General features: G+C 36.7%; 1 protein-coding gene across 3 annotated transcripts in view; it reads left to right on the forward strand.

Annotated features, from left to right (window-relative positions):
• tox2 (TOX high mobility group box family member 2) overlaps positions 1-14,017 on the forward strand; it is a 126,311-nt gene that overhangs the window by 41,644 nt on the left and 70,650 nt on the right. The gene's annotated exons all lie outside the window — the stretch shown is intronic.

The following is a 14,017-nucleotide window of genomic DNA, read 5'->3' on the forward strand; positions in this document are numbered from 1 at the left end:
CGTGTGTGTGTGTGAGGTTCTTCAGGTTAGAGAGTGGAAGTTAGACAATAAACAGTGGCCTTATCAGACTGGAGGCAGAGCTTCCAACATGATCGCTCTGACTCTTAGCGAAATATATGGCCCACTTACTCAAATGAATAAGCAAATTCTATAAACAGGACCTTCAGTAAAAAGTTAAAGTATTGAGAGCTAAGCCTGTGCTTCCTCACTGTCACTTTAGCACACTGATCATGTCGCTTTATTGAATTTCCCCTCAGTTGCATGACATCACTGACACAACATTTATCAGGATTTTTTACAAATCAAATTTTCAGGCATGTAGTGGAACGTGAGATTGATGGCCTGAAGGAGGGAAGCTAACAAGATGATCATCATATCATTGATTACAGTAATTTGTACCTGGGGACGCAGTGGTTCATCAGATGTGGCATTCATTGTCAAGTACACAGTTGACAATGTGGCCACTTCTTATAAACTGTGGGCGGGCAGGGAGTTCCTGATGTGTAGGAGGAAAGTCAGCGCTCACCAAACCTCTGCTGAAGAAGCTAAGAATAGAGCACAGCTAAGTTAATGAAACAGCAAAAAAAAGAAAGACAGAAAGGAAAAAAAAAAACGCACCCTTATAAGTATACAAGAAAATAATGCTAGGTGGGATAGGTAATGGATACACACTTAAACAGTGTTTTGTGTTAACTGCTTTTCAGATCAGGACTGATCCTAAAACACATGAGTTTTATTAGAAATGATTCGACATTCATGTAGTACTTTTTTAGTCATTACTCAGAATATCAATGCTATAAGTCACAGTCACCAATTCATACTTGCATTAACACTTTGATTTCCAAATTGAAACTTAACTGGGTTCCCCAAGGATGATAAACCATCTCTGTTGAGTTTTTTTTTCTTTTTTATGATAGTTTTAAACAAATGGTATCTTGCAAAGATTTATTTATTTATTTTTACATTCGGATCAAGCAGTTATTATTTATGAACAAAACTATTAGGCAGTAGATATTTGGAGAATGTGTTTCATGTGAAACATTCATGGCAGAATGTTGTGTTTTAAACATCTCATGCAAAAACAATGCCTGTATGATCGCAGAGTATGTAGCAGTACTCGACTCATTTTTAGACATGCATTACTTTTTAAACAGGATGGAATAGTTAAACCTGCTCTTTCTGATAAAAATGCATTTTACATGGGGCATTATTAGAAATGGACCACAGACCAAAACAACACAGCTTTCTCAGTAAATAACCATCTAATGCAAATTTGATTATAGTTTACCAGTTTGTAAAATAGAAATTACATGATATTAGCTCTTTGTTTAGCTTTCAGATTAACACTGTAATAAGAACTTATCTCTGTTTCTCCAAATTGAACTTTATAATGTAAGTGTGACACTGACTACTAATGATAACTAGCAGAGACCCCACTTGAGGAAAATCTGAACTATCCCTTTAAACTATGTGAACACTTTATTTTTAAAAATATATACTTAAAAAGATGCTTTACTTTAATCCCAGCTTTGGCAGGTAAAATCTTCAGGGAGAGCCTGAACTAAAACATTAGATAAAAGGAAAAGCTAAAGAAAGAGTTTAAGAATTATAGTTCTGTGTGGAATATGATCATCTCGAGTTAAAATTTGTATTTTAAAGGCAAACATGACAATAAGTGTCCTTATGTGTCCTTGTTGTGTCACCTTGCTTTCAAATTGAGGACACTGACTCCCTCCGGCATTACTGCTGTGGGAGACAATAACCTAAATACCTGTCAAATTTCTACCATTCTTCCTCTTTGCTTTTCCTTTCTCTTTCTTGGTGATCTCATTTCATCCCTACTTTCTCACTCTCCTCCTTCCCTCCTCATGTGCCCCTTTTACCCGCACTCCCCCATGGTCACTCTCTTAAGTGATTGCTACATTTCATCTCATGGTAAATCGGCCGTCAGCCCAGTAAGCTATCATTATGCAAATGATGGGCAATTCAATTTCAGTTGGTCGGAGGGGGAATTTCTAATTAGGGTGAGCCACAGCTCTCAAGATTGAGAGAAATATGTAAAGGCAGAGGAAGAGAGACAGTAAGGTGGAGAGGAGCTGTGAATGGATAAGCAGAGGTAAAAGAAGAAGAGACCTAGCGAGAAGCAGCTGGATGAGAAGTACTCATCCACAAAATCAACACCTGCATCACAATTTTACTCTTCAGTTGGTTTTGAGTCTCATATCTGCTTCTCTTCTTTCTTTCTTGCTTATCCAGTTTATTTCAGGTATTGTCTGGATTTAGTTTACATTTTTTTTAGCAATAGGAATATAAAATGTTTCTCAAGATTACAGCAAGGCTTATAAAAATGTCTTCTATTTCTCCATGGGATCCTGTGAACCTATATTTAAAGATTAATATGATTTGTTCATCATCACACTTCACCAGATATTGTGGTGAGCAAAGTTCTAAAATTAACAGAAGAAACATTTCAGAGGGGAGAAAAGAGGCGAGCTTAATATAAACTATAACTATGAGTCATCTGGCACTGATGTCACCATAGGTTTCTCATACTTTGTCATAAGTCTGACACACCTAAAATCAAAACCTGGGTCATTTTTCTGTTACCTGATATATGCTTGGACTTTTCTTGTGGTGAAAAGTCTCGGGTTTTGAGTTTGATTGAAGCATCAAGTTCCCTCTTGACATCTTCCAGACAAAACGCACTGATCGCTAGTAATCGGCTAAATCTAAACTATGAGCGCACTTAAGGGTTGCAGTCTAAAATACAGTATTTATAAATGCAGAAAAACAGCCATTAGATACAGTTAAGATGCATAAAAAAATCACAATTTTACTGAAAATCATCAAGATGATTATAATAACGCTGATTAATTTCTCTCTAAGCTGATTGAAGCAGTCTGAGGATTGTGTTAAATATTGTTTTTTCTTGCACCTTTACAGAGCAAAGACTGACCACTTTAACTGTATGAGTCTTTATGTCTTTAAGTTCCAAGTCTGAAAGAAAGCTGCTAAGCGGAATGTAAGACCAATTTTCCAAGGATCTTTTTTATTTATTTCCTTTTTTCCCCTTCAAAGTCTTGCTTTTAAGATTTAACTGCAAATGCATTTTTTGGTCTAATTATGTACATTTATAATTAACCTGTATTTTAAAGTCATCATTACAAAGCCAGACAAAAGGCACATAAGTGTTTTTGTTTCATTAGTATTCAAGCCGGACCTGTGTTTTCACTTGAGATTCCTCTAATGAGCAATGCCATGAGTACCTGTTAAGTCTTAGCAGTGTACCGTTGGATAGATTACCAATTTAAACTAAGTTTGAATAAAATAATACAAATAATGATAAGTTATAGGAGCAGTTGTAGTTATTGAGTGGCCAGGGTAGTCGAAGACAACGCACAATGAACAAAGTTGAACAGCATAACTGATGCTTTCTAGATCTAGTTAAGATAAACTGCAGTTGAAGCTAATCTTTCTATAAGTCAAAAAATTATACATAAAGTTGCATAAATCACTTCCACTTCTAAATGTTTTTTAATCATCTAAAGAAATTAATTTACGGTACTTAAATTATTTTCTATAGTAATGTGTTATTCATGTTTGAATAGAGACCTGGGAGGAGTTGGCCACTCTGGGTGCAAATGGCTTGGGGGAATTGCACAAAGGGGATCACCCAGATCACCATTATGCACCAAACACCACTGCGTAGTGCACATACCACATCCTGACTGCAGTCACTTTAAACTAGCAGCACATCAATAAAAACACAAAACGAAAAAAGGGGAACATATCTGGCTATAAAAACAAACTAAATAGTTATTTATCATGGACACATTACTCATGATGTGTGTCATCATGTAGTTTTCAGTGCGGATGTAGACAAGTATGAAACTTTAAGACCTTTCAGGGTAAGATTTACTTTCCAGGGTGATTTCTTATCTGATCTGAAATCATAAATAACATCCAGGGGCCATTTAGCTCTGTGGCTGTGATTTCAAAAGTGGAATGATAATGAAGACAAGTAGCAAAATATTTTTATGGCCAATGACATCATAAATTAGCACAAACCCACAAACAATTAAATGTGATTTTCTGGTTGACGCAATTTACAAATGAGGCACGTTTCTTACTTTATACACAGCAAATTTGGAAGTGTTCCATCAACTCCTCTAGAGTTAAATTCAACACTTTGAAAGTGTCTATATTGGTCCACTCTGGATGGTGTAGAAATTACACTTTTGAAAGTGTCATTTGTGATGGAGTTGAATCAACAATCACAGTAGTTGAAATCAAATAAACTTCAGTGTTAATCTACCCAACAACTAGTGTATTTTGTCAAAAGTTAACACTATGAACGTGTTAATGCAACATAGAATGGTGTAAAGTATATATTAACATATAAATCTGAGTTCTGAAATACTACTGGCAGGGTGTGCTGTGGTGGCGCAGGGGTTAAGCACAGCCCTCATATGAAGGCTCTAGTTTTCAATGTGGCTGTCGTGGGTTTGCTTCCCAGTCTTTCCCTTCTCTCATAACCACTTTTTTTTTTGTCAATTTACTACCAAATAAAAGCCACTAGATGAATTAAAACCTTTTTTTCCCCCCAGAAACTACTGGCCATCAATAATCTCCAAATTAATTTTAAGACATTAGATGCTACAAAAACACCAGCACCATTCGCAGAATATAATTTACTTTTATTCCAAAACATCAAACAGCACTGACAGCAATATACAACAAAGGTCATACATTCATGGTACTTTGCACTGAAGGTGAAGTGTGCTTTGAAAGTTCATTGGAAGCGGCCATAAATGGTCTTGTGATCACTGATGGTGAAGTGTCTTTGGTGCTGCTCTTGTTTTCGCCAACATGAAGGAGGAAGACTTCCAGCCTGGAAGGAAAAACAGGAAATATAGCAGAAACATTATGATAATAAATACATATTTTAAAAAGTAGTGTGAGCAAAACTAATCACTCACCTATGTGTGTCACCATTATATTCATTCAAATTACTCTGCCCACCTGGTTAACACTCAGTCTGGTGTTGATTCCTAAATCAACACCAGACTTATTGATTTAGATTGTTGGAGTTAATTTAGAAATCAACACTGGACTGGATTGCTTTTTGTTTAACTCTTTGGAACTCTTTAGTGAGTGTTAGGGAAACTAACACTCATGTTGTTGAATTAACACTGTATTTTTAACATACAACGCTTGCACTGGAAATCTGACACTTCTGAATTTGCTGCGTAGTAGATGAGCACAGCAACACAAACTTACGTCTACATCAACTTACTGTATTGACCATAAATTAACTACTACTTTAGACAGCTACTGCTGCTGTTCCACAAAGCTAAAGAACAAAAACAGGTAAAGTGTTCGTGAGTGTGGCCTCCTCATCTGGTAGTTTTATGATTCTTTTAAATTTTGTAAAAACTGTGACAGTAAAAATATTAGCAAACCAAATTTGTATTTATGCTTTGTTGCAGTATTTCATGGCCATTTTAGTAAGCAGTTGCAAGACTGCTAAGATTTCTTCTGTTATTCAAGCACTATATAGCTGATGTCATTTTCTAACATTCAAAAAAATTATGACTACCATCAGTTTCAAAGATCACGTGTCCAAATCTTCCAGATGCCAAATTAAGTCTAATTATTTTTTTACAATAATGAGAAAACGTAAGGGCAGTTATTTCCACCGTTACATTTTTCTACATCTGGTTGTTTATGAAATCCTTTTAAAGGAAATAATATACTGAGAACTAGTCATCATATTTGTCTGCATGTAACGGGTTATGGGGTACAAAAGCACTGGAAAAACATTCACTAAGTGCTTTTTAGTGCTGTGCACAATCACCTGAATAACAACACTGTGGGGCTGAAAAAAAGGGGTGTAGAGACAGAGGCACAACAGTGCCATCAATGGCCAATGTGGGGATTACTATTTTATGTATTACCATAGACATGTATAGTACATGTTATAAACCTTTTACAGCCCATTGCATTGTGCAGGTTTGTTTTTGATAGAGTATCTCTTTTCCTCCATTCACTGTAACGAAGCATCAGGCTTGTTTATTTCGTTTTTGTTGTTTATTCAGCAACCCAGAGGGGTAACTTTTTTCCTACAGGGAGAGGAAGACGGACAAAACAGAGAAAACTGCTGGCCAAACTTTTCCATCATGATTTAGTGAACGAGCTGCGAAAATCCTTCCTTACATACTCAGGCAATTTGCATCTCTCTGTGTGTTAAACTTTAGCTAATCATTTTTTACATTATTATTTAATTTTCTTGTTGATTGGTTTTCTGTCATACACATGCATCTGGACATGTGCAGGTGTATGGAAGTGTAAGCTACGAGGCAGGCACACATGCACACAGTGAGAACAGAGGATTCGGCTGAGATCAGCAGCTCACCCTCGGCTGTCAAATATTCTGTCAGCACAACCCAAGAATCACAATTGGACTCTTTGGGAGGCATTAATTCAAAGCACCGTAACAATGCTCTCTGAAACCAAATCAACTGCCTGTAGTCAGCATATCAACTCTCAACTCTTTCTCTTTATCTCTCTATCTTTTCCTCTTTTCTGGCCTCCTTCTGCTCCATTGCACTCCCTTTCTGTAATGGCTTTTTAGGACTGAATTTATCCATTTTTCTCACTATATAGTTTAATCTTTAGCTATGACTGCAAAGGGGACTTACTTTGTTTTCTGTAAAGATTATATCTGGAACAATACTGTTTGTCTTAAGTTGCATTTGCAATCAGAGAAATAACTGTTTCGTAAAATTTGTATTTATTAAGGAAGACCTTTTTTTCTGGGACTTAAAATGTCAAAGATAATTCTATTTGAAGCAACACATTAGTTCCCCAGGTCTCTCTCGTTTGCATGTTGTCTGTAAGAATAAATGCGAAAACATAGTCATATAATAGTAATAATAAATAAATGCACCAATACAATTTGTCATGATTTAAACAAAAAAACATTATAATTGTTATTTCAGCCAGATTTGCAGTATGAGATAAAATGCTGAGGTCTTGGATAGTCAATCAAAGGAATTGCAAGAATGAAAAAACAAACTGAGATATTTAACAATGACTCCACTGATGATACATCCAAGACTATTTGACCTCTGCCTTTTGATAAAGGCAGGCCACACTTCCATCAAATCATCATTGTTATCCTAGATAAATTTATTCTGAAATTTATTTTCTCTTATCCTGCAATAAATTCAGCTTCTTTTCTCAGATCAATAACAGCAATAAGAATTTAGTACTATTTTTATTATTATTGCATTAACTCCCATAGATTTCCCCTTGCACATAAACTTAACATCTGTTAGTTTCGCTCTCCTCAATGACACTGATTAATTTAGGGGGAAAGAAAATCCTTCTTATTTTTGCGTCCTTGGCCTTCCATGTATGGCTAATGAAGCAAAAAAAAAAAAAAAGAAACACAACATCCTCAGTTTTTTTTTTCTCTTAGTTGAAGCTTTTCTCAACCATCTGCTTTCGGCTTGTAACAGACTATATCTTGCCAGAACACAAGAGCTTCTGCTTGTCAGCTGTTGGTACAAGTTGTATTGTTCTGCCATATTTGTTTGGTCTTCAGAAAACAAGCTTGTAAAGATGAGGGGTTTAAAAAGACAGAGGGAGATAAAAGAAAATCAAAAGTTTCTTCTCCTTCTGTGTGTCGGGCAAAACAAGGGCACTGACTGTACCTTATTAATGCACTCCATCTTTCCTGGTTTTGTGTCAAACTTAATGCAAAGGGCAGGTGTGTGTCTGCGAAAGAGAGAAGGTGACTGAACAGAGAGCAAACACATTTCTACCATCAGGAGTTATTTTAATTCATATTATCCTTGCCAAAGGCTGGACTCTAGAGAAAGGTCTTTTGAGTTTTTCCTCTTGCGTTCAGCTTTACTGATGTAGATGTAACCAAATTACTTTCTTTCCGATTTTAAATAGTAATAAAAAAAAGTTGAATAAATTCCTGGCTATTATTCAGCATTTCTCTGTGGAGATGTAAAATATATCCCACCATCTGTGGACCGCATAATGTTTTGGTACATTTTAAAAAGCACTGTTGAATTTTCTATCACACCTGCTTTCCACCACATGCAGTCAAGCTTTGCATTGTTGTTCAGGAGATACCGAATCTGTCACCAAGCAGTGTGACTGGAGACATGAAGCCAAGTCAGAAAGAAGCATAAGAAAAATTCTTGGACTGAACCAGAAGCAACACAGTGTTATGAAAGTTTGAGAAAAACCTCTAAGTCAAAAAGTAAGGAAAGTGAATATCATGAAAAGATACAGTACTTTATGTTCAGTGTACTCAACAGTTTCCTTTTAGGTAAAATCACCCTGTTTTTGTTATCAGATGAACAGTTATTGCTAAAATATCAATGTTTTGATGGTTGATGGAAGTGTGGAAAATCTGCAGCTTTGTACTCCCCTGCAAACTGGGATCTGTGTTGACTAATGGAAGAGAAACTATTGGAGAAATGTAAACACAAGATACAGCAACAAGAGGAAGGGTGGAGTTAGCGCAGAGGATCCGAAAATACAAGCAAACAAAAGACGAGAGAAAGGTGAGAAAGGTTTATATAACAGCAATTCAATTTCAGATGAAGTGGCTATTATATAATTACCTACCAAAAAGGTGTGCATGTGCATGCGTACTTACTTTTCTGCACGTGAAATAAAGTTGCTGAAATGCTAGATCTTGCTATAAATAGAATGTATAATACTGAGGTTTGTTGGATATTTCCAGCAGTATGACCAGTAGTTTAACCCTTGTGCGTGCGAGGACTGAGGCAAACGTAGAGGACTATGGGAAATGATACAAGTTTTACGTGTGTGTGGTCGGTTGAACCCCATTTCTACATACAAGGGTTATGTGTCAGTATTGGCCCGAGGCAGGTGGCCCCTGGCTTCATGTTCTGGTTATGCTTGAGCTGCTTTGGCCACAGTTGACATCTCTTTCACGCATAAAGAGATGTGTTTTCCACAGTGCAGCAGTTCTTTGAAGTAAAGCACTTCATTGAATCAGAATGACAGACAACATACTTCATCATTTTTGATACTTTTATATGTCCAAAAAGTAGTTGTTGTGATCTTATACATGTCGCTTACAAATACGAGCATTTTTTATATTTCTATGCTAGAAGCTTGAGTCGTATTTTTTCAATATTTTGTTTTTCTGGCATAATTCGAAATTTCACTTTGAAACAAGAAGCATTTTTGCACTTCACATTCTAGAGGCTCTAATCCACAGAGATTAGCAGAGATAGTGTAGGAAAATTAACATCAAACAGTGTGTGTAAATCCCCCCTAACACTCTGTAAAGAAGAGTTGGTTACATAAAACACAGAAGCCTAAAAAGTATCAAAGGACGTTCTACTAGGATTTAGGTGTAAATACAACCTTCTGAATCCTGATGCCTATACGTCTTTTCTGGAATATAATTCTTCAGTCAGATGTAAATACCCCAGATGCAAAGCATATTAGAATATCATGCATCACTTCTCGTCGGATTAAACTATATCACACTTATTACTAAATATGTAAGGGGAAGTGATTCATCAGAATGCAATATGTAAACCAGTGTAGCAGTATGCATCTGCACCCCTTTGATTAAAGCAACTATAAGTTTGTATAGACCACTGAAAAAGTGATTCACAGTCTGTTATTGACTGTCGGACCACCACAGCTAGAATATCGACTGATGCATGTTTGTGATCCTGAGCTCATTATTTACTATCTGCAGATCTCTTATAGCAAGAGCATGTTTAGAAGCAGTAACAAGTAAAATAACTTTTATTTCTATGTGTAATATTTAATATTATTATGCAGGCATTGTACAGTTCAGGTAGAAATCCCATCCTTAGGATGTACATACATATTTGGTGTGCATTCACTACGTGTGGATACACTGAGAGCATCATATGCCACCGATGAGCGCTATACGGCGGTCATAGTGTTTCCCTATAACTCTGTCTGGAACCTGCATTCCTCTCATTGCCAGTGTGTGATGAGTGCAGCCTTTCAGCTAATCTGGGAAGAATGTTGGCCTCAGTCGCACATGTGTTCCATTAAGACCAGATCTGTGTAAATAATATAACATGCAACAGCTAGCATTACAGCAGGTAACTATAACCCCACAGCTGCGCCTTTTGGCTTTACGGTGCCCTAACGGCCCAGCATATAAAAAGGCAGAGCCTATCTTGATTTTTATTGAGAAAATATATGGCAGCGCCCTATGTGCTTTTAGCAAGAAGTTGATTCAAGGAAATTTTGCTGTTAAAGTAATTATGGTTTGTTAGAGAAAAGAGCTTTTCTTTTTGGGTAGCTGTATAAATATTTTTTTGTGGAAAGGTAAAAATATTTTTAAGTTATCTAACACCTACATGAAGATGGACTGATCAAAACTTTGTGTACAATTTCCAGTCTTCAGTTTTTGTAAAGCTGAAGATTTACAAAAACTGCTGATACCAATTTGAGACAATTCCCGTTTCCTATTAAGAAAAAATAAGAAGCGTTATAGAAATGTCTTCCTTTAAAATAGTTTCATAAATTTCTGTGTTTTCTTTCGCATCCTTCTTAAACACTTCACCGAGAATTACATTTGCTAACTTTGAGTCACCTTTACTCAGTAAAGATTTCACACTAATTAACGTAGTGCTTCTTGCAACTGTAGCTATTTAGTTTGTTGAGTTCACTGATGGGCGAAAGAAAATTTTCACTTTCTGATAAGCTAAAAATAAAATGATTGTAGTTATCAGCTGATTTCTCTGTACATGTCTACATCTAAACAACACATTTTTCTTGGAAACTTAATATGAAGACAGTTTTACAGTAAAAATATAAATAAATAACTGAAAAACCTAAGGCAAACATAGCCATTATTTGCGAATTTATATCAATAGAGTAATGAAAACAATATGTGTGAAATATGGCCACGCAAAATAAACTCTTGGATAAATAATTTATTTGAAATCTTTCATTTTCTTTACATGAACTAATGAAGGATTTAATTTTTTATACAAAATTAAAATCTTTCATTCGTTCATCTGATGGAATTATTCTGTGCATCAGAATAACTGCTGTCATGTAAACGTTTGCTAAGCCATAAAATATTGTCACATGGCTGGGGTCTGGCAGCAATGTGTATCCCTCCCTCCATTGTTAACAGCCTCTGTGTTCAGACAACTCTGATTGGCTCCTTGTGTTTATTGTCTAATTGACTCGGCCTCCGCCGGGTCGGAGGACGATTGTTTGCTTTCACCGTCTGCCTGGGGAAGTCCCTCTTCGTCTCATACAGGCCCAGTTACAGTATGTAACACAAAGTTCAGAGGATGCCCGCACCTTCCTGGTGTGGGGCTGCATCTTCCTGTCACAGATCACTAATGCTTGACAGAAAAGCAGGTCAGTTATTTATTCATGTGTAGATTTACTTCTACACTTAGAGCAACAAGTGAACTCTCAGAGCTACTCTATTTTGGTTAGAGCCATATTGGGGGTGTGCTAGCCTAAGAAAAGAAAGAGGGGATAGACGGAGCATGATGTCGAGTGAAGATGGCAAACGACTTAGAGCCGCGGTTTGGCAAGATTATTACAGAAACAGTAAAAAAAAGTCAGCCAAAAAACTGAAAGAGAGGTGGCACAGGGCGAGAGCCACTGAAGTGAGGCCTCAAAAACAAAAGAAAGCGTCAGAGAACAAGTGTTCCAAACAGTGCTTCTTGCACTTGTGAACTGTTGTGAGCCAGTCAGGAAATGTAAGGGAGTTTGGCCATTGCTGTTCTGGTTGCCAGGACTCCTAATGAGTCTGTCAGGGCCAGTTAGCACAGCCAGGCCTGCTTGTGTCTCCTCCAGGCCACAGACAGCTGTTATTAGCCCTGTAATGCAGCATGCCACAGGGCTAGATTAGGCTGGCACACTGGAAAAATATCAAACATTCACTCACTGTGGCCTCTGTTGGTGAAAGTGGCTATTCTGTGAGGCGTTCATTTAGCCGTCTCTGACCAGGTAACTAACAAGGCTCCAAAAGGAAACAGTGAAGCCAAGAGATTGGCTACAATATATCCCGTTCAAAGCTCTAAATGTGCATCAGATAGTTTGAATTTTTTAGTTTCAACATAAGACTAATAATACATTCAGGGAAAACAGCCATTAGTTAAAAAAAAAAAAAAAAACACAGCCTTAATTGCTTGTAGGAACCTTGCAGGGTTGTATTTAATAATGCTGTGTCATCATTATGCAACCCATATCACTGGTGCTTGCTCATGTGTTTTTCACTTCATAATGAACATAGGAAATCAAAATAGGGCACAATGCATGCACTTTGTGTTATGACCTACACAGGGAAACGCTGGAGTGGGCCAGTAAAGTTTTATTTTTTTGGAACTCAGCTGACATATAGTCATCACTTAACAAAGGAACTATTACAAAAATATTTTCAATGAAACATAATTAATAAATTCACAAATAAATAATTAGATCTACATTAAATTAATTTTTTAAAAAAAGGCCTGGTCCTAGCTATTTTACAAATCTAAAGATACATATAAAAACAAATGTTTGCAACTTTTCAAAATCTAAACTGAAGTCAGTTAACTGATGTGCAGAGAATACAAATTATGCTCTACAAATCATAATCGTACTTGCTGTGTTATGAACTTCTTTCGTACATGGTATGTTACCCGACCCTTTACTTACATTACTGTGTGGCTTTGTGGTAATCATTTTACATTAGACTCTTTATACGCTATCTACATCTGTGGGTTTTTGTCATTGCACTTTAAAAGCTGCCTCCTGTCATACTTTCTTTTGTACAGTAGAGGTGCTTAAGCGTGTGTCACGTGACTGATCAGAAGTGAAAGGCAAGGTCAAAAACAGCCAGCTCAAAGCTGTTTGTCTCACTTAGCTGTTAAAAATGTGTGAACACGTTTCATTTATTTGAAATATGCAAATGTGTTCAGTTTCTTGTGGTTTTTGTGTCCAAAAAACTGGGTGTGTTTTGTGAAGTGAGAAAGTGAATCTTTTAAAAAGGGGAGAGCAGAAATTATGCATGTATGACTTAAAATAAAAATTAAAACATTGCTCTAAATGAATTACTTGTTTTTTTTGTTTTTTTTGTTTGTGCACTTCATTTCCCAATTTGTTTTGATCAGCAGCGGAAAACAGCTTTTCAGTGTTTGTTTTAACCCAGCAGCAAACAGAAGCTAAAACTGTCCCCTGAGAGGAAAAGAAACGTCTAATTTTTTGTCAATTAACGTACATGAAAGGACACTGATGTTCTGCAAATCAGGTGAAAGCAGTTGAAAAGGAGTGAAGAGCAATGATAATGTGAGAATAACAGAATATCAAGGAGTCTCGGAGGTGCAGTGAGGTGCTCATATTTGAGAGGGAAGTGAGGAGCGAGATAATGACAAAGAGACGACGTGATAAAGGAGGTGAGATTTGAAGTGAATCCTGGGAGGTGCTCATGCTGTGGCTGTGGTCCTCGCTGTCAACCCCGCTGAGCCAACCACATCTTTTCCTAGCAGGAAACATTGTTTTTTTTTTTTTTTCTCTCTTTTTTCAAAATCATTAGCTTTCCAACAAGTGAGGGCCTTTTGCCCCAATTTTTTAGGTTGAGTTTTATGGCAGAAATTCCACATGTGGAAGTGCAGGGAGGAGCCAGAAGAACTAAAACCCCCTTCACTCTAATTATGGGCTGTGCAATATATAGGAACTATAGTGGAGCCCAGCTACCAAAAACACAACAGCTCAGTGAAATTAGTGCCGCTGCGTGGGCTGAACGTATGCACTTATTATGCATGGTAGATCACCATGATCTGAGTGGATTTAGCATAGCCAACGTGGAGGCTTTTGGACTTGGTGGAAATCTAAGAAGCAAACTCTTCATAAACAACTAATAGGACTGAGCTGTGAGATTTCATCATACCTAGTTTGATAAAAAAAATAAAAGAAAGAAAACTGTCTGACTTTGAAAATAAAAATAGTTTAATAATCATTT

This window comes from Poecilia mexicana, unplaced genomic scaffold (genome assembly GCF_051168715.1).
Source record: "Poecilia mexicana isolate PSO_F unplaced genomic scaffold, ASM5116871v1 scaffold_5, whole genome shotgun sequence".
Classification (NCBI taxonomy): Eukaryota; Metazoa; Chordata; class Actinopteri; order Cyprinodontiformes; family Poeciliidae; genus Poecilia; species Poecilia mexicana.